This window comes from Aegilops tauschii, chromosome 5 (genome assembly GCF_002575655.3).
Source record: "Aegilops tauschii subsp. strangulata cultivar AL8/78 chromosome 5, Aet v6.0, whole genome shotgun sequence".
Lineage (NCBI taxonomy): Eukaryota > Viridiplantae > Streptophyta > Magnoliopsida > Poales > Poaceae > Aegilops > Aegilops tauschii.
The window spans coordinates 242,269,593-242,291,505 of NC_053039.3; the positions used below are offsets into that span (position 1 = coordinate 242,269,593).

Consider the following 21,913-nt stretch of genomic DNA (forward strand, 5'->3'; position numbering starts at 1 on the left):
CTAGTCGCGACAATGTAGAGGAGCATGGGCTCCTTCTCAGTCGGCGCTGCCAGGACAGGCGGAGTGGTCAACATCTTCTTCAACTCATGGAAGGCTTGGTCGGCTTGGTCATTCCACTCAAAGTGAGTGGACTTCTTCATGAGTCGATACAGGGGGAGAGCCTTCTCTCCTAGTCGGCTGATAAAGCGGTTTAGGGAGGCCAGGCACCCGGTGAACTTCTGCACATCTCGCAATTTGGTGGGAATCTCCATCCTCTCGATGGCCTTGATCTTTACAGGGTTGCACTCGATGCCGCGTTCGGAGACCAGGAAGCCTAGCAGCTGGCCGTCTGGTACTCCGAACACGCATTTCTCGGGGTTGAGCTTGATTTGGAATCGGCGCAAGTTGGCGAATGTTTCTTTCAGGTCTTCCAGCAGGGTGCCACGCTTCTCTGTCTTCACCACAATGTCGTCTACGTAGAGGTGGGCATTTCTGCCGAGTTGCTTGAGGAGGCATTTCTGCATGCAACACTGAAAAGTGGCACCGGCGTTCCTCAGGCCGAATGTCATAGTCAGGTAGCAGAAAGCTCCGAATGGTGTGATGAAGGCAGTCTTCAGGCGGTCTGCTGGTTCCAACTTGATCTGGTGGTACCCTGAGTAGGCATCCAAAAAACTCAACAACTCGCATCCGGCCGTGGAGTCTATCACTTGGTCAATCCGTGGCAAAGCAAACGGATCTTTGGGGCAGGCCTTGTTGAGGCTGGTGTAGTCTATACACATACGCCACTTGTTGTTCTTCTTCAATACCAAGACTGGGTTGGCAAGCCACTCTGGGAAAAATACTTCCATAATAAAGCCGGCGGCGAGGAGCCGGGCTACCTCTTCTCCTACGATTCTTCGCTTCTCTTCTGACAGTCGGCGGAGGGGCTGCTTGACCGGCTTCGCGTCGGCTCGGACGTGTAATTTGTGCTCGGTGAAATCCTTCGGGACACCCGGCATGTCCTTTGGGGACCATGCAAAGACGTCTCGATTCTCACGGAGGAAGTCGACGAGCTCGCCTTCCTATTTACTGTCCAGGTTTTCCCCAATGACAGCAAACCTTTCCGGGTTCTCCGGGTCCAGAGCTATCTTCTTCGTCTCCTTGGCCGGTTGGAAGGAGCCCTGCGCATCATAATCTTTGGGGTTGGGGGATAAGGCCGGCTGCTTGCCGGCCATGGCCACAACTCGCTCCAGCATCTTCTTCTCTTCCGCTACTACGAGGGACTCGGCCAGCCGACTGCTGGCTGCAGCGCATTCGATGGACTTCTTGTAGTCGCCGGCTACGGTGATGATCCCCTTCGAGCTCGGCATCTTCATCTTCAGGTAGGCGTAGTGGGGCACAACCATGAACTTGGCCAGAGCAGGTCGGCCAAGCAAGGCATGGTAAGGGCTCTCTAGATCCACTACCTCGAACCAGATCGCCTCTCGGTGAAAGTGATCCTTGTCTCCGAAGAGAACATCCATCTTGGTCTTGCCGATCGGGGAACAGGGAAAGCCGGGTACGATGCCATGGAGCACGGTCCGGCTTGGCATGAGCTGCTTTGCTTTGATGTTCAGCTTCTCCATGGTATCGCGGTACAGTATGTTGATACTGCTTCCGCCATCAATCAGGACGCGGGAGAATCGGGCAGCTCGCCTCTCCGTTGCGAGGGTGACATCCAATACTAATGCGTAGGAGCCAGGGGACGGCATCACCTCTGGGTGGTCGGCCTGGCTCCAGTTGATGGGCTTCTCGAACTAGTGCATGAACTCGGGGTTGCTGGAGGCGACTGCGTTGACCTCTTGGTGCTGTCGGCGCCGACTGCGCTTGTCTTCAACTTGGCTGGTGAAGACGACGTAGGCGGCGTGCTCTTCAGGGAACTCATCTTGAATGGCCCCGACTGCTGGTAGAGCAGCCGACTGCTGGGGGGCTGGAGGCGGCGGGCCGGGAGGCGGAGGCGGCACCAGCCCCTCGCCCTTGGAGATCCGTGTGAGCCAGTGGCACTTTCGGGTCGTGTGGTTGGACGGCTTCGCGCCGCTGTGGAACTTGCAGGGGGCATCGAGAGTCTGCTCGTAGGAGATAGCCGGCTGCCAAGCCGGCCTGCCACCCTTCTTCTTGGGAGCGGGCCGCTCTTCGGGCTGCTCATCTTCAACTGTGGCCACTTGCCGACTGGTGGAAGGCGGCATAGGGGCCTTGCGCTTGTGATCGTTCTGGTAGGGGCGCCGATTGGAGTCGCCAGCCGTCGTCTTGGGAGCCAGAGCGATCACCTTCCCAGAGGCGTCCACTCGAAGCTCAGTCTTCATCGAGGAGTCGGCCGTGGCGTACTTGTCCGTGATGATCAGCAGTTCGTCGAGGGTAGCCGGCTCGTCGCAGAGGAGTCGATGCTTGAGGAGGGTGCCCTCTCGGCACCCGGCGGTGAAGTACTCGATGGCCTGAACCTCGTGCACCCCCTCGCAGGAGTTGCGGAGCTCGGCCCACCGCGTGAGGTAGTCGCGGGTCAACTCGTTAGGCCCTTGGACGCATAGGGAGAGTTGGCGAGGCTTGAGAGGCCGCTTGTACGTGCTGGTGAAGTCGCGGACAAAGACTTCCGTGAAGTCCAGCCAGCTGTTGACGCTGTAGGGCTTGAGACTGTTGAGCCAGGTGCGCGCCGTGCCTTGCAGCATGAGGGGGACGTACTTCACGGCTACGCGCCGGTTGCCGTTGGCTATGCTGACAGCAATAGAGTAGTCGATGAGCCAATCTTCCGGCTTCACAGAGCCGTTGTACTTGGGCGTGTCTCTGGGGAGCGAGAACCCTTTGGGGAAGGGCTCGTCGCGGATGCGGGGGCCAAAGCATGGCGGACCGACATCGTCTTCTTCTTCTAGCACCAGGGATCGAGCCAGGCGGTCGATCCGGTGGCGGGCGTCGTTCTCGCCGACTCCTTCGCGGTGGCCTAGTCGGCCACCAAGAGTCGGATGTGTGACAGGCGGCGGGGTGGGATATCTCTCCCCTCGAGGCGGGGGAGGAGGCGGATTTCCTTGGCGCTCCACTGCTCGAGGGCGGCCTTCCGCGTCGCGCTCGATGGTGATCCGAGTCCGGCTGCGGCTAGCAGCCGGCTCCTTGTCTTTCCTCGCGCGGGCACCGCTCGCAGTCGGCGATCGGGATGTCGCGGCGTGCTCTCGGCGCGGGGGAGGACTCTCAGCGCGGGCGCCGGCTTCGTGACGTTCTGCGGCCGCGTTGATCAGCTGCTGGATTCGCCTTGTCATGTAGGGGAGCTCATCGGCTCCCAGCCCATTTAGCTCTTCAGCGGCCGCCTGAGCGGCTCGCAGATTCTCGAGCAGGGTGGCGTAGACGGGGCGGTCTGCCCCCAGCATGCTGGCGATAGCCGCGCCGCGCTTCTGGACGAAGCCGGCTCGGCTCGGCCCGCCATGAGGCGGCGTGCCAAAGGCGGCGCGATCGACTTCGCGCTGGTGAGCCTCGGTGAGGCGTCTCATGGAGGCTATCTTTTGGCCTTCCGCGATGAGGGCGAGGCGTCGTGCCTCCAAGGTCTCGGCGTCGGCGTCGGCCGGGATGGGGACGGATAAGTCGTGCATCGCCGCTTGCAGAGCGTCGTGGGCGTTCTCGCCCGAGTTGGCGACGTGGCTGATGACCAGCACTTCGGTGACAGCGCTGCTGCCGCTGTCAGCTCGAGGGAGAGGGTCGTCGAAGACTACCATGTCGGAGGGGTAGGCGTCGAGCAATGTCGTGTCGGAGTCGACAAGCATCGGGTCGGTGGAGCCGACCGACTCCAAGTCTACAGCAGGCTCGCTGGAGACGTGAAGTTGGTCGAGGAGGCTGACGAGGCGGCTCTCGGAGTAGTCCGTGCCCGCGTCGGACGCGGGCTCGTCGGAGATGCGAGTCTCGCCGAGCCGATCGGCGAGGCAGCTCGCTGCGCAGGCGTCGTCGACGCCTTGCAGCGCGTCGGGGCAAACGCCGTCGGGCGCAGCTGGCTGGCTGCGCTCGCGGGGGAGGAAAAGGGTTCCCGTCCAGAACAGGTCTCCGGACGACGGTGCACCTGGCCCCACGGTGGGCGCCAAATGTCGGGTGGTAGGTGCGACATATACCAACGGGTGGCTTATCATTGTGGGAGCCAGTAAGACGTCGCCGGTGCCTGGAAACGGGATAAGGCGAAGACATGCACGTCGGCGAATCTTACCCAGGTTCGAGGCTCTCCGTGGAGATAACACCCCTAGTCCTGCTCTGCGGGGTCTCCGCATGATAACTAGACCAAAATGAGTAGCTACAAACGCTCCTGGAGCTGTCGGGTTAGAGGGAGAAGAAGGGCAGGGCTGGCTCTCCTTTTCTCTCTATATGGTGTGTGTAATTCTATGAGACCAACCCTTTGCATGGGTGCCCCGGGGGGTTTATATAGGCCTACCCCCAGGGGTACAATAGTAATCCGGCTGGGCGTGGGTCCCAGCCGTCAGTGTCTGTGTTCGCCGACTTCTCCGCCAGCCATTGGGGCCCGCCGACTGGGGGGTCCCGCCGGCTGCCGGCTTCTTGGTCGACAGGCCGGCCCCACCACTTGGGGGTCTTGTCGGCGGCGGGTTACTGTTGCCTCGCCCCTGATGACGAGGGCTTTGTCGAGGTAAGCATGGCTACAGCGTAGCCGCCTTGCGGGCTCTCACTGTAGCCTTACCTCGTCTTGTCTCCTTAATGAGGCACATGTTTCGAGGGAGGGAGGTAGCCGACTCCTGGGGGCCGGCTACGCCCCTGGCCGACTAGGCGAGGCCGGGCCGCCTTCGAGCGTCTCTCTGGCTAAAGGGGCCCGCCGCCCGCGGGCCGTATCGGCGTCGGTCGTGGATGACGTTGAGGCCAACATGGCTACAGTGCCGCGCCGGACGGGAGATGGCTGACCCGTACGACGTCCTGTGGCCATGCCTGCTTCGGGATTCGGGGGTAGTGAGCCGTACTATGACCACGCCCCGTCTTATCACCGTTAGTGGACACAGTCTTGGTGGGTGCGGTCTTGGCTGGCTTCTGGGATTCGGCGTTCTTCATGGCCGGCTTCCGGGAGTCAGTCCTTTTGGAGCCAGCTTCCGGGAGTCGGTCCTTTTGGAGCCGGCTTCCTGGAGTCGGCCATGGGGATAGCCGGCCGGGGAAAGGCGGCCCTATGCTTCGTGTGCTTGAAGGCTTGAATGACCTGATAATTTTTTGAGGAGCCAGGGGGAGTCGGTTAGGCTACCCGTGGTCATTTACTCCGACAACCGTTGTAATTGACTCTTGATATAATCTATGTTAGTCCAGACGTGCAACTAGTTTACTAGTCCACGTCAAAAATACGTTTAGCAATTCTAGGGAGCGGACGAAACTCTGTCATCCGCCTCCGCACTTATCCCGCAACATACAATCGATCCCAGAAAAAAAACCTACAATGACGCAACCTCCAATCCTCTCCCGAACGCACGGGGCTTGCCTGCTCCCCGAGAATGCTCCCATCCGTGCTCCGCGCTCATCCAACGGCCCCCGCTGCTGCCCTCCTTTTCCCTTAAAAACCCAGCAATCAAACAAAACCGGCCGCTCCGTCTCTTAATTAAAATCGTCCGCTCCGGACTTTCTCTAGGCAACGTAATTAACGCAACAGAACATAGATTTGGAGAGAAATAAATATGTCTTGCCCGCCAAAAGCATTGGCGGAGAACTTTTCCCGTACACAGAGTACGAAACAAACCAAACTATACGCTTCTTCATCAAATCTATCTACGAACACAGATCCAACAAAGGGAATTGCTGGAGGAACTTGATGGCTTCTTCACCAATTCTTGCCGGAACCAATGAGGAATTAGATCCCCCAAATGTAAGCCATCTTGTTTCCATTGCGTTCTTCCTTTTTCTCTGACCCAACTGTCTTCTCCCAATCCTGCAATGAAACAGATCTATGACTTTCAGGTTTTTGTGATTGCTGTCACTGGGACCACGTAGCAAAATGAAACTAGATAGCAGATGCGTATATTTCTTACTCCTAGTGCGCAATATCCAGCTAACATGTCTTGCACAGATCGCACAATACAAAGTTGTATTACTGATGGTACATATATATAAATGAAAAACGGATGCTGGACATATAAGAGAAATGTAATGGTTCGAGGGGGAAAGACATACCTCTGATTAGTTGAGAATGCGTACTCAGAAGATTGAAATTATTAACCACCTTGTTTAGAATGGGAAAACAACACAAATTCCACTCCTTTCTATTCCACTGTGACATCGAAATAAATAGTCATAGCAAGGTTATTGCTGATTTACAACACATATATGTTTTCTTTTCCTTTTCCTTGTATTTGAACCAATTGCTAAAGTGAGTACTAATTTAAACAGGGGGTCGAAGAAACTACAGCTAGCAATGCAACAGAGCAGATTGAAAAAAGGGTGCCAAAGATTGGCATGCAGTTTTTATCTAAAGAAGAAGCATATTCCTTCTATAACAAGTATGCTTATTCCTTGGGTTTTAGCATCCGAAGAGGCAATCATCATAAAGTGAAAAAATCCAGTACGATACAACAACGGACATTCACATGTTCTCGTCAAGGTATGGACTAGTTGTAACTTGTTCTGGTCATATCGATTTTTAGATGGGACTAATAAAATAATTTCAACTAATAGGAGTCCATGCTGAAGATAAAAGAGAGGAGAAATTCAGTTATAAAACTGAAGTTATACAACATTTATCTCATCTTTTTTGTAGGGTCGGTTGGAGGTTTTTACAAATGAAATGCCTGCATATCTACCACTGTACAACCCAATCCTAAATCCTATGGCGATGTATGGGCAAGACCAAAGATTGTCGGCTGGATTGCAACATTACAATAGCTTAATGGTATAAGCTACCTACACTCATATTTTAATCTTATCATCTTAAAGTTGTATGTACGTTGACCTTTACCACTACTACACACAGGGTCATTTGGGAGTTCCGACAAATCACATGTATACCTATTCAGAACAATGCAACTCAGCTCCAGATGCCTTACTATTGCCGTCTGTTCTTACGATGAGAGGACACCCAGCTCCAAATGCCTCAGTGCAGCCATCCATTGGTACGATGACAGGACACCCAGCCTCAATGCAGCCATCCGTTGGTACGATGACTGGACACCCAGCCCACAATGTCTTAGTACAACCACCCACTGGCACGATGACAGGACACCCAACCTCAAATGCCTCACTTCAATCACCCATTGGTATGAAGATAGGGCGCCCAGCCTCAAATGCCTCACTGCAACCATCCGTAGGCACGATGACAGGCCGAAATCAAGTCTTCTTCCAACAACAGAAGCCAACTTAATCTGCCGTCATTGTTAGAGATGCTCATGTTATTATTGTTTTTGCTACTTTACTAAAAACTTGTAATATATTAATGGATTGATGGGGAGTCTGTGCATATCGATCGAATGCACAACTTAATTAAGTGAGCAATGCATTTGCTTTCAAAAAAGCATATATTTCAGAATTTTGCTATGTCAGTAATCTCATAGTTGCCATTGGTGATATGAGGCCCAATTGATAATTAAGTCAGGATTTTGTACCATTAGCAGGGTAATGCCGTCTCCTAGTTTAATGACATCCTTGCAAGTTTATAAGAACGTGTAAGTATATTAATTGATTGACGGAGAGCTCAAATGCACAACTTAAACAAGTCAGACCAAAAGCACGGTTCTTATCCAAAAACATAGATACTTGCATCTCATTCTCACCTACCTCACACGGACAGAAGTAGCATTTGGTTGAGAAATTAGAAGAACAGCAGCCATCTACTCGGGTAATTGGACGATGTACCTTGTACCACAGCAAGCCTTGTCAGCTGTGCTATTGTACGTGTGGGACGAAGCTCAGGGACGCGGCAAACGCGGCAAACTGGGCCACGAAGGTGACCGCCGAGGAGGGAGGGCCCACAGCTCGCCCACGAGCGCCTCGCCGGGCGACGGAAGCTGCGGCCTCAGGGACAGCGCGTAGCTCGCCTACGAGCGCCGTGCTGGGCGAGGGACGCCATGGCCGCAGGGATGGTGAGCAGTTCGCTGACGAGCGCCGCGCCCGAAGGACCATGGAGATGGCGCGCTCGCCGAGGAAGACAACCAGCTGGATGAGCCAGCTTGCAGGGATGTCCAGGACCCTCCTGCTCGGACATGCTAGCAAATCGAGGTCGCCGTCGAGATGTCTCCCCGCGGTTGAGAAGCTACTGCTTTGACTGTGGGGAAAGTGAGTAGATAAGAGAGGAAACGAGCGGCTGGTCTTTTGCTGGGTTTGGTTAAGAGACGGAGCGGCCGGTTTTGTTTAATTGCTGGGTTTTTAAGAAAAAAGGAGGGCAGCAGCGGGGGGCGTTGGATGAGCGCGGAGCACGGATGGGAGCATTCTCGGGGAGCAGGCAAGCCCGGTCCCTCCCGAACTGCCTCCGCGACACCCTCCCAGGCGCTCTCGTCGGCCCGCTCTTCGCCGAACCGGCCCGCAGCGGCGTGCGCCGGAAGCCGGAGCCTGGAAGGAGTGCGACCGCCAGCGGGAGACAAGGGGAGGCGCAGTCGTGCTCTCTGGTCGCCGGCGCGGCCACCAGAAGGGAGAGGTCCAGGGGAAGCGGGGGCTTACGACTCTGTAGGGGGATGCAGCGACCGGCGGGGAGTGGCGCACAGCAGGGAAGGCAACGGCCGGATCCGCGCGCCAGCGAGGCCTGATTGCCACGCGGGGCCCGTGGCGGTCAGATCAGGACCGCACATGGCAGAAGGCACAGAGCGGCGCGTCGGCTTGTCGTGGAGCACAGCACCGTGCGGGGTGAGCGGCAGGATCCGCTTGAGGTCTACGGGCGCTGCCGTCGAGGTCTGAGCTGGAACTGCCTCCGTTGAGGACTCCGGGAACTGCCACCATTGAGGATGACAGGCTGCCACCGAGGACGGTTGTCATGGCCGCGCTTGCCCACCGCATTTGAAATTCATGTCCCAACCTTCCGTGCTATGTGCATCATAGTAGCAAAATGCAGACTCACTATCAGTGGAATCAAACTCAGCATCCATTTTCCTAGATTGAGATGGGGAACATAGATTTTGCCTTTGCGCCAACACCGTCTTGATTTGTGCATAGACAGAGAAGTTGTAAAAATATACGAAAAGTCTAACGCCCACACGTGTGGGCGTTAGCCAACTCGCGCACACGCATCCGTTGCCGTCTAGTAGCTACTGCACGAATCTTGACACGAATGCGGTTACCGTCTAGCACGGCATACTTCACACCCCCATCGTGCGCGGTTCCATTTACTCCCCCCACTTCTCTACTCACCCAACCCACCATCCGCAGCAGTTCATTCGATTGGAGGAGAAGCCGATAGGAGGAGGAGGCGGCGGAGGCGGAAGAGTCGACGGCATTCGCGGCCGTCGGTGAGGCTCGCCGGACCAGAGAGTCTACGCCGGAGTGCCCGCAGCTTGAAGGTAATGCTCCTCCCCGCGCTGACATTCCTCCCTGCATTTTCCCCTCTCTCCTCTGCGGTGGATTTCTCCGCTCGAGATTCATAGTGATTACGGCGTAATCGCGGTGCTCCGGCGTTCCCGTCGGCGGCGGAGTCCCGTGTTTGCCGTTTAGGATGGCATTGCGCAGGTTCGTCACCGCCGCGGTGGCAGTGATGCCGGTGTGGCTCGCCATGTCCGCAACCACATCCGGGTGTTGCGGTTCGATTTGAGCCGGCGTTTTTGTAGTTGTTAGTCATGCATTGCCCTGAAATGTTGTTGCCATTGGTGCAGGAAGTTTTTTGTTGGTTAATTTCAGGGTTTGATAGTTGTGATTGAACCCTAGATCTAGGTAGTTGTGTTTCAAAGTGAATTACAAAGGCAGCCATAGTAGTTCCAGGAACTGTATACACTGGAAGGCAACTAATTTCGTGATCAACCGTGTCAGTTGCCACAAACATGCTTGCCATGTGGCAACTAATTTTGTGAACACACAATGACTGTTGCCATGCTGTAGGCAGCATAATGGGGTAAATTCATTGTATTGTAAACTGAATTTGCGTTTTGCCTTACTTGTGATATATGAACATACATGGCAACTCGTTTTTAATACGAGGTCAGGGTGTGTGTTGCCAGACTACATGCTGTGTGGTGGATGTTTTTATGCACTTTTTGAGTTGTCCTGGACTTTTAACATGGCAATTTGAACCTACCACACTTGCCTGTGAAGATATGGCAACTCATTTTTATATCAGGACAGGGTGTCAGTTGCCACATTATATGTTTGTGCATGGTAGTGTGTGCCCCTTTTTGTTTCTAGTTTCTTTTGCGTTAACATGACAACTTCAACATTTTGTTAAATTGCCTTATGAACTGTAGATTTTTAATGAAGCCAATGTGTTTAGTTGCCACATTTATCGTTGGACAATCGTAGGGGGTGTGGGTGTTCATAGTTACGTACTGTCTCGAAATGCTATTTTGCGAGCAGTGCAGGAAGTTTTTTGTTGACGAATTTCAGGTTATGATAGTTGTCAATGAACCCTAGATCAAGGTAGTTGTTTTTCAAAGTGCAGTAAGAAGGTAGACATGATAGTTTCAGTAACTATCTGCACTGGATGGCAACTAATTCCCTGATCAACTGTGTCAGTTGCCACAAATATGTTTTCCATGCGGCAACTTTTTGTGTGCACACAATATGGCTGTTGCCATGCTGTAGGCCTGATAAAGTGTCGTAAATAGGTAGTCATGGCAGTTTCAGCAACTATGTGCACTGGATGACAACTAATTTCCTGATCAAATGTGTCAGTTGCCGCACAGTATGATTCTATGTGGCAAGTATTTCTGTTACCACACTAAGGCTGTTGCCATGATATAGGCAGGATAATGTGGCAAATTCTCTGTATAATATACTCACTTTTTGTGTTTGCCCATACTGACTTGTGATATCTGAACATATTTTGGCCGTACTACATGGCAACTCATTTTTTAATATGAGGTCAGTTTGTGAGTTGCCACATTACATGTTGTTGAGTAGATGTTTTCAACGCTTTTTGAATTGTCTTGCATTTTTAACATGGCAATTTCAACCTAGTACATTCGCCTTTGAATATGTGACAACTCATTTTTTGTATGAGGACAGAGTGTGAGTTACCACATTATATGTTGCCACATTATATGTTACCACATATATGGCAACCTAGTACTTTTTGCCACTTTCAATTGAGCCTTTGTGGCAAGTACATTCTGTTGGGTGGCAACTGCTTACTTCATACTTTCATTTTCACCCTGACATTTTTGATTTGTTCTTACATCAGCAGAATGGCTTGCGGTGATCATCAAGACGATGATGATGATTTCATGGAGTTACCGCGGCAGAATCGCGCAACTAGACGGACAACAGACGGCGATGAGGTAACTGTCCACCCCCCCCCCCCCCCAGCCCCACTCCCCCCATATGTTTTGAATGTCATGTTGAGTTTGCAATTGTCTGATAGGGCCTAAACCTTCATGATGGTGAAACATGGCAACAAATGATCATTTCTCTATTTTGCAGAAGAAGAAACGTAATCGCAATAGGGCTTCACAGGAACGCCTGACTATATTGACCGAGGGATTCACCGACGACCAGAAGGGAGCTGCTGCTGAGTTAGGGATGCAGGCTCTGATAGATGTTCGGTGCAAGAATCTAGTGAATCCTGTATGCGACTGGCTCGGTGAGATTTACGAGCCCGCCTCCAGGGAATTTGTGATTCCGGGACGTGGAAGACTGCCGTTAGACGAGGAATCCGTGTTCTGCACGTTGGGTGTGCCCCGCGGAAAGATCAAAGTCTCGTATGAGGTCAATAATACGATTGAGGAAACGTTGTTTGCCCGTTTGTTTCCTGGGTTGACATCCATGCCGAACACGACCGTGCTGGCAAATTCACTGGAGGGCATGACAACCCATGGTGAGGTTTTCAAGATGAAGCTACTCATGTACCTGATCTCAGCTGTTTTTGCGCCGACCACATCTCTTCGCCCAAGCAACAAATGCTTCCCCATCCTGGTGAATGCTCTATCTCTACTCCTTCATTTTTCCTTCAATCTTTTGACTCCTATGTCATCTGTAAGTTAGTCACTGCCAGTTTTTTGATGTTTTCCCATTTTGATTTCTGATGCAGCAACTTCTTGTCCTGAAATTTGTGTCGTGCAGGCAAAACTGAAAGAAGTGAAGAACATGAATTGGTGTAAGTTCATTGCGGACTTCCTGCATGATGCATTCTCAAACAAGATGTACCAGAAGGGTTGTCGGCTCCATTTAATGGTATTTTTGTACTACTCTTTTTGCAAACACTCCCAGCTCCTTGAGCATGCATGGCAACCATGATGGTGACACTGTGGCAACTGCCACCATAACAAGATGGCAACTGCCAACATAACTAGATGGCAACTAACAGAAATACATGGCAACTCTTTCCTTCTTCATGCCCTCCAACTTGATGATTGACGGATCATGCGTTAGCTTCTTTTTTTGCAAAATACCATGATGGCAACTCATATTTTTTCTTTTTAAATTGTTGTACATCAGCTCATGTACGTCGACCGTCTTGATCTGTCCACTGTGGACTTTACTGGGATAGGAGGCCCGCCGCCTCCACACAAGTTTGCTGTTTCTGCGTGGACTTACGATGCTGTCAAGGCGGTGCTTGCCGCGGACAAGATAACTGATACGAAATACGGGAAACTGCAGGTTAGTTCTGGCTTCTTTCTTTGCACGACATTCTTTCATTTTTGACGCTGCATAACATATGAAAAAATCCCCATACGGCAACCGTCCGTGGCTAACAAGAGATGACTACCTTGTTAGCCATGGCTGTCTGCGCATGGTATCCATGTCTTACGCCACATGGCAACTTTGTCATTCATTTTGAAACTTCTATCCTATACCTCTTTTTTGTTGCAATACATGAACTGTTAGTTAGTGTTCATTGTTTTCTATCTTTACATGCTAGCTGTTTTTTTGGTTTTTTCCAGCTGATGGCCAAGCATGCTATAGACTACAGCGTGTTTGGTGGGCCTCACAACTTTGGAAAGTGGATGGACGTGCACTCAGCTCCGTCTTGTCCTGTTGAGGTAATCAAGGATATATATCTATGGTTGTGTTTGGTTTATTTTGATCTTGTGCACGTGACTTTAATACGGTTGGTTACTGCTGCTTCTTGTTTCGCGCACAGGCGAGGGCACCTGTTGAGCATCTAATTGGGCAGTTTGCATCCGGAATGACCAGCTTGCTCAGGAAGTTGGTTGAGGGTTGGACATCCCTTAATGGCTCTGACAGCGACGCGGTTGCGAGGCAGTTCACTCCATTCGTTGCAGAACGCACACATCGGCCAACTGGTTGCCGTGGTCGGTACGACTACAACAGCTCGTAGGAGCTTCCCGACACACAAGATGAAGTAGATGGAGATGCTGCTCTCGACAAGGACGACGACGATGACATGGAGAACATGCAACATGACACCGACGATGATGAACATGTCGACGTTCGTGCAGGTGGTAAGAAGGGAAAGGGTGTACCAGATGTCCCCTCACCGGAGAAAGTCAAAGAACAGACAGCTGCGAGAGGCAAGGGGGTGTCGCCCTCAAAGAGGGGGAGGGATCCAGAGGAGGTTGGGCAGGGCTCCCCTGTCAAGAGACCTAGGACCGATCCCTTAACTGCTAGGAGGAGGTTCGACTTCTATTTTAGTGTTTTGTTTTGTCTATCCTTTCGAACAGACTGACCCCCTTTTTCTATTTTTTTTTGCTAAGCGTGGCAACGATTTTCGTGTCTGACACTTGGCACCTTTTTTGCCTCTTTCTTATATGTGCAGCAAGGCGACGGCTAGTGGACGAGCAGTTACGAAGAAACAAGCACCAACGCCAACCCGTGTTTCTGCTCGATTGAACAAGGGTGCCCCTATTGCTGGTGACACGCATTCCACTAGGTCATCTCCTCGTACGTCGACGTCCAACACCGTGATCCTGTCGTGTTGCCAGATTTGAGGAAGACAGTCAAGAAGTAGGTTATCCCTGTTCTTTCTTCATTGCCATATTGCTATATTTTTTTCCTTTCAATGCATCTGTTCAGCTTGCCACATGGGCTACTGCCATCAGTCCCACATCGCAACTGCTATTTCTCCCATGCTCTATTTCTTCTTACTACATGGCAACTCCTGCTTGTTTTGCATGGCAACTGCTAACCAGGCAAAATGGCAACTCTTATTCCACCTACATGGCAACTACCAGCTTTTCCATCTGTTTGTGCACTCATCCACACCTAGTTTTGAAATGGCAGCCCTGGCACATCACACATTTCTTACATTTTTTAAGATGTCTACCATGGCAACTGCTGCTTGTTATGCATGGCAACTGCTAACTGGGCCACATGGCAACTCTTATTCCACCTACATGGCAACTGTCATCTGTTCATCTAACAATGTTCGTGTGTTTTATTTTTTTCAGGGTGAAGAAGACTACCACACGCGTGACGAAGCAGAACCCCAGAGACCCACTCGAACGCATACACTCAAAGCTGTCGACAGGTGGCAACTCAGACATTCATGAGGCACCAGTGCACAAACCTGCTGCTGCACCGTCCACTGTTCCCACTAGCTCTGATGCAAGTGGCCGACCATCTCCGCCGGTTGCATATGTGCAGGCTACGACAACAGGCATCCGTACATATGGGAGTGACGAGTCAGTATCTGCCAGGACTGCTGAAATATTGCCCACTCTGCTCGCAATGAAGGATGCTGCTGTGAGCCATGCGACCCGATCAGCAAGTGTTGAAGTGGACGCCCCCGAGATCAACCTAAGCAAGGAAGATTCCCGCTCATCTGACACGGATTCCAAGCGCGTGGGTGGTGGCACTTCTTCGTCCACGAAAGAAGGGGCTGAGGCGACAGTTCATAATGATATGCCATCCATAGGTGAGACTCTTGGCACAACAGCTCCAGCTTTTGGTGCTCCAGAGGTTGCCAAGGTGACCGTTACGCGAGCTGGTCTTCCACCTAGGCGGCGTAGCCCCCGCAAGCAATCTGCAGACACACCCAACGCGCCGGCTGTAGCTAGGAGCAGCAGAGATGACTCTGGTTATGTGCCTGCGTCCACACTATTCCCACCACCTGCCAGAAGCAATGTTATCGAGAGAACGGAAGACCGGAGTACAACCGACCCAGGTGGCAAGCCGGGCACGACTGACGGAGGTGAACGTGCGGAGCAGACTGCGTCTTTACCCGCAGTGGATAACCCCAGCTTAAATCTGCGCACTTCTAAGCTCCCAGTCAACATCGGTGTCCCCTACAGCCCAAACAAGAAGATTGTCAAGAAAGTTGTGACTGATACCGCTGACAGCACGCCCCGTCCTACGAATAAGCCTGATGATTCTGTAGCGGCCGATGCAGAAATGTTTGTTGATCTTTCACCATTGGATTCTGCCCAGAAAGCTGTTCGCGGTCCGGCCAGTAGGCAGGAGAGGCACCCAATGGCCTTCACCCCACCGAGCTGTAGCCTTGGCATTGATCGCAGTCAAGATGAACCAATGGTGCAAGATCCTTCACCAGTTGCATTTGCTTTCCCGGCAAGCATGGCCCCAATGATGGCGCAGCCAATGGTCGAGGTTAAGAAGGCTGTGAAGTTCGCAGAGCCGGTTGTGCAAGGTACATTTCTTTATGCGTTTATCATATTCGTGTATGCATCTTTTTAGTCTGACTTTTGTTCCAAGCATTTTTTTTGGGTTCTCACTTGTGATGGCAAATGTTATCTGATGGACATGGCAACTGGATTTGCTTGCACGCTGTCACCTACATTTTTCTGTTGCCATACTCCATTTTTCCATTCTGCAAGCACATGGCAACTACAGTTGATACATCATGGAAACTATAGTTGTTGTCACATGGCAACTACAATGCATTGCACATGGCAACTGGAGTTGCCTGCACATGGCAACTCCCTACTTTTTGTGCCTACATCTCATATTTCTGCAACCTTTCTTTCGAACTAGATTTGTTTTGTTTTCCAAGGATTCCTAACCCACTTTTTTGATCCATGCAGCCACCCCTGAGGAGATTACGCCGTCACTTGATGAAGCTTACCGCAGGATTGAGGAGGCAACATTGCAGAGGAGGTCCTCACGAGGTCAGGGCCAATCAAGTTCCAACGTGCCTGCTGAGTTCGTATATGAGGCTACCATTAGAAGTGCCACCCCTGGTTCTGTGAGGCAGCGTAGGGTAGTTCACGCGCCACCCGCGGATGATTATGAGCCGGAAGTCAAGGCCACAAAGGATCAGAACCAGCTGTACGAAATTGTCAAGCGCTTTGGAAATGCGAGGTCCAACAGCAATCACATGAAGGAGCTGAAAGCGTAATGACCACACCCACATAAACCTCTCATTTGCTTTGCTCTTTTTACTATTCATCCTTTTGATATTTCTAGATATGCTTCGTTTACGTTTTATTTCTTTTTTTTTCACTTAGTAGACATGATTCTTTCATGTTATATCATTTTCATACAGCTCATGTTTGGACAGAACCAAGATCATATAATGTGATGCGACGTACGTTAACCTGGGTGATCTTGCCGAGTCTGTGAGGCCACTCGGTAAAATGTCGAAGAATGTAGTTGCATGTGGGATTGACTTCATCAACAGGCATATGGATATGTCTCCCGACAAAACAATCATGCAGTACACTGTGACGTGCAAAATATGGGATGGTGACTTCCACCACAAAATCCCGAGGAAGCATTTTGCTGCGCATGGTGATTTCAAGCTCACAATGAAGAAATGTGTGAGTACTCCTTCCTTTTTTGCACATTTTTGTCCTCCCATGTTATTTTTTTGCCAATAGCTATGCTTCAGATGTGGGCTACACCCTGTTTTGTGACAGCTGTTTCATGTGGCAACAGCTGCCATGTAAAATGACCTCTGATTTGCTTTCCTAATACAACCTATGTGGCAACTTCAAACTAAAATACATGGCAACTTTGTTCATACATGGACGGCAACTTCTTTTAGTTACCCACTACAACTAAACATTGTACGTTGGTCCACTTTTTCTTGGACCCTTGATGCTTTCATAGTCACTCATGTGCCTATTAGTGTAACCGGTGATATCTTTACATGTCATTTTCCCAACTACATCATTTCTGTTCTTAATGTGAGCTCTGCTTCTTTCTTTCCTTCATTTTTGTTTGTAGGTCTTATTCCCCATGTTCCAGGAGCTTGCACCACATGACCCACACGACAAGTGTGGTCACCACTATGCGATCTGCCTTGATCTGAAGAATCCACGTTTTGAGGTGCTTGATTCAATGCATTCAGAAGCTGATGCAGACCTTACTACACATGCTGAATACTTCATCAACAACCTCAAAGAGACATGGAACCGTCACTATGAAAACTCAAAGGTCTAGATCAGACATTTTCCAATTGAGTACGTGGCGACTATGAAGCAAGGAAACCGGTATTTTCCCATCTTTTCTTCATGTGTCCTCCAAACCAATGCTCACCCTCTCTTTTTGTCACCTCTGAATTGAAGTTTATGATTTTTTCTCTATGTTCTTGTGAGTTAACCTGACTCTTTTCTTGTTTAGGCACGACTGCGGCTTCCACACATTGGAATACCTTGCAAAGTGGGAAGGTCGACGGGTTCTGTCGTCACAGCTGCAATGGTCGTCGAGCTCCGCAAAATTTACACATGGAACTAGTTGATGAATGAAGATTTCAACACGCGGTCCAACGCACATGAGTTCATAGAGGAAGTTGTGAAGAAAGCCGCCAAGAAGTACAAGTGATCACGTGGTGCTCCTGACCGAACGCCTACCTTACCTGTTGCCGAGGAATGTAAGGTATTACCTTGTTTTTTCAAAACTGTGTCCGTGTAATATGCTATGACTGCATCTCCCCGTCGCCTAGTATACAGTGGCGGCGTGTGAGTGACATTTGAATAGTTTGTAATATATGTGTGGATGTGAACCTACTTAGGTGTGACAGCAGATACGTTTATGTGTTTTCAGTATTATTATGTGCTTGTGGGTTGGTAGTACCAGCATGGTGTTTTGAATGCATCCTTGATGTCTGAAAACATGGCAAATGTAGTTGATCAGTCATGGTTAGTGAAAGTTATCGTTCTTTCTTGTTTGGCTTTTTGGGTTTTTTGCACTTCTAACTGTACCGGCTAGCATGGTAGTTTGATCACGGAGCAGTAACCTGTGCGGTTGCTGCACGAGACCGTTTCAGCTTGTTTCCCATAGTTTGCACCACAATACAATATGTGTGACTAAAATGCGCTGACTGAACATGGAAATCTACGCGGTGAAGATTCAGTACAACTAACATTGGCATGTTCAGCACAACTAACATGGCAGATTCAGTAAAAAATAACATGACAAATTCAGTAAAATAACATGGCAAATTCAGTAGAAATGGCATGGCAGATTCAGTAGAAATGGTATGGCAGATTCAGTAGAAATTGCATGGCACATTCAGTTCAAGTAACATGGCAAATTTAGTGCCATACACGTGGCAACTGCAGCTATTCCTTCATGGCATTTTTACTTCAGATTCTGATGCACCTGAAGAGTCATTCTCCAGTTTTTACAAAATTTAGAACATCTAGATTACAAAAAAATGTCTCCATGGACCAAGTCAAAGTGCTCCAATGTTGTTTACGGATTGCCCGTCCCTTTCTTTGGTTTCTTGTGTTTTGCTTGAATCTCCAATCCCGATTTGTATCTTATCTCTTTTGGGCGCCCTTTTGTGATGGAACGGGGCGGGTTCCTAACCTGTGTTTGTGTGCTTGCTGTTCCAGATCCTACCTCCGAGTTTTCAGATGATGGCCCTGTGGACGAAGGCACACTTGATGTGCGGGGGAACCTGTGTAAGGCTTCCTCAGCTTTCCTCTTCTTGATCTCATCAAGCTCTCTTTTGAGGGCCTTCCTGTGTTTTTCTGCGACCCTTGCTTGCACGCTTCATCAATTAGTTCAGCATAGTTCTTTGTCAACACAACGTGCCTCACGGCTTCCATGGTTGACTCTGGTCTCTCGTCATGCACGGCCAAAACTGCGTTTGATGTTTGCGGCGCCAATGCGTCGTCAGCGTCCCAAGTCCATCACTGCCTTATGAAATGGCAGGGCATTCGTGTCACCGCGTTCAAGTCCATTACTTTTAGAATGTGACAGCACACAATCCCGTCCTGTTCGAATTTGCAGCATTGGCAGTACTATTCGCCTTCGCTTATCGATGCCTTCACAAAGTAGTTCCTTCCCTTGTTCGGGTCTTTAGGTTCTGAATCCGACATGCCCATGATAGAACACACCTTGAACGTATGTTCGTCCACCTGGAAAGCCGTGTACATGCTGGCACGCTTTATTTCTTCCTGGAATCTGCAAGTTTTGTGTGGTTTTTGTTAAACTCTTGTGTGAAGTTTTTTGTAGCACCTTTTGTTTGTTGTGGCCAATGGAATTACAATTCGTTCGAACATGGCAACTACAGTTGAGTAAACATGGCAACTGCGGTTCATTAAACATGGCAACTGCAGTTCATTTAAACATGGCAACTACATAACAACTTCAATTTGGCATTTGCATTCCATACCATCATGGCCAGTGGAATTACATTTCATTAAATATGGCAACTGCAGTTCATTAAACATGGCAATTTCAGTTCATCAAACATGGCAACTGCAGTTAAGCAAACATGGTAACTGCAGTTGAGTAAACGTGGCAAACTGCAGTTCATTAAGCATGGCAAACTGTAGTTCATTAAGCACGGCAACTACATATCATGGTTACTCTGTACCTAATGGCTACTTTTCAACACAATCATCATTTTCAAATAAGCATTTCAACTGCATTGCATTCTACATGGCACCTGGTACCTTCATGATTTGTGCAAATAAGATTGTAACACAACTGACTTACTTGTTAAAAATCGTGTTGGTGTATATCTTGCTCATCTGCCTCTCCATTGGTAAATACGTTAGCAATTTTGGCTGCTTGAGCGCGGTGTTTGCTTCTTGCTGTAGCTCGGATCCCAGTATTTTTTGTTGCAAAGCGGTGTACTGATTGGAAAACTGTAGCAATGAGTTGCCAGGGCTCATGTACCGCTTCAAAACAGCATTGAACCCCTCACTGCGCTGTCTAGTCTGCAGAAACGGGAAGAAGCACTGCATGAAGTAGGCCGGCACCCAGTACATTCGCTTCTCCCACAAGCTAGCAAGCGTCTCGTGGTCTTGGACTTGATATGTTTCAATCATAGCCATCCAGCTCCTTTCAAACTCCTCCACCGTCAAGCTGTGGTCCACGCACAGCTCGAATGCCTTGTGCAGGTCTGGACGGTCAGCAAAGAACGGTCCTAGTGTCTCCTCAGCCTTCTTTATAATGTGCCACCTGCAGTGCCTGTGCACTGCCAACGGAAAGACCTCCTCTATGCCTGCACGCATGCTAAAATCCTGGTCTGTTATTATGTTCATCGGAGCAAGTCCACCCATGCACTCCAAGAAGGTCTTGAACAGCCAAACGTACCCATCCGTGTCTTTGTTCCGAACGAGCCCGCATCCGAACTGCAATGACTGATTGTGGTTATTTATTCCTATGAATGGAGCGCATGGCATCTTGTACATATTAGTGAGATATGTCGCGTCGAATGAAATGCAGTCTCGGAAATGTTTGTAGGCTCTTCTTGCAGCACCATCCACCCAATACATGTTCCTGACACGGTCCTCATCGTCCAATCTTATCCTGTAGAAGAAATCTTGATCTTCTTTCGCTTTCTCATCGAAGTAGGCTATCGTGGCTTCTATGTCAGCCAACTTGCTTTCTCTACGGTACTTTGCCTTTAGGTTTGTGACGTCTGCTGGTAGGTAGGGCATGCTACTCAGAGACCCCTTTTTGCTGTGGATGAGGGAGAGTATCTGCACCATTCTTGATGGACCGACGTTACAATCATGTAGCAGCTTTATGAATTTCTTCTCGAGGGGGGTGAATCCTCTGTGGGCGGTCATAAATTTTACCAGGTCAAACTTCTTTATTAGCTCGTGGTTGTACTCGTCAAAATATTCAGTGACCACCCACTGTGCTCCATCTACGTTCAGCTTACACCGGACAGGGCATTCCGTCTTGACAATGATACCTCTCTTTCGTTCCGGAATGACAGGCGCATCACCTTTGCCCTTCTTGTTTCTTCGTGCCTTGTAGCACCTCATCTCACCTCTGCTGTACGCGTTAGTTTTTTTAATTTTCCTATGGTATTCGGTGTTGACCGCAAGCCCATGGAACTTTGCATATGTCTGGTAGAATTCCTTTGCATCTTCAAACGAATCAAATCTCTGCCCAAGATACGGTGGCTGGGGTACCATGATTTCTGATTGCCCGCCATCTTCATCCCCTTGTGCTTCGTCATCGGTTTCATCATTCACTTAAGTATCGGCGGCTGTTTCACCTGCTTGAGTGTTGCTTGTGCTGGTGTGCACAGGTGTGCTTGTCGGTATTGCTGGCACGATTGCCATTTCCGACACTGACTCGGCATTGTTTGTGGCATGAGTGTTGGCTGGCTGGTGGAACGCGTCTTCCGTGCGCTCAGAGCTCCCCGCAGTAGATGTCCCCGCGCTGCTGTTAATTGTAGTTGAAGGTCCTGCATTAAAAAAATCAGGTACGAGCGTAAGATTTTGCTTGAATGTCATGTTTATCGTAACGGAGTACAGCAACTGCATGTGATTTTGCATGACATCATTTCACACAGCAAGCCGTGAATCTGCATATGGCCATGCACGGCAACTGTAATTCTCCAGTAATGGCAGCTACAGTCCAACCACATGGCAACTACCGTTGCCAACACATGGCAACTAGCGTCTTTTAGCTTCAGAACTTGTAGCATATAGCAATGGCAGAATAGTCCAACACACATGGCAACTACTATTGCCCACACATGGCAACCAGCTTCTTTCAGCATCAGAAC

At 50.1% G+C, this 21,913-nt stretch overlaps 1 long non-coding RNA gene and 1 pseudogene across 1 annotated transcript; both read right to left on the reverse strand.

Moving 5' to 3' along the window:
- Positions 1-5,607: 5,607 nt before the first annotated feature.
- Positions 5,608-9,081, reverse strand: LOC120964663 (uncharacterized). Its single transcript, XR_005756995.3, has 2 exons — positions 7,792-9,081; positions 5,608-7,301 (listed from the first exon to the last, which is right to left on the reverse strand). It is a non-coding gene; the product is annotated as an uncharacterized lncRNA (long non-coding RNA).
- A 9,543-nt stretch (positions 9,082-18,624) lies between these two features.
- LOC109756334 (protein FAR1-RELATED SEQUENCE 5-like) lies at positions 18,625-21,314 on the reverse strand (annotated as a pseudogene).
- Between the last annotated feature and the right edge of the window lie 599 nt (positions 21,315-21,913).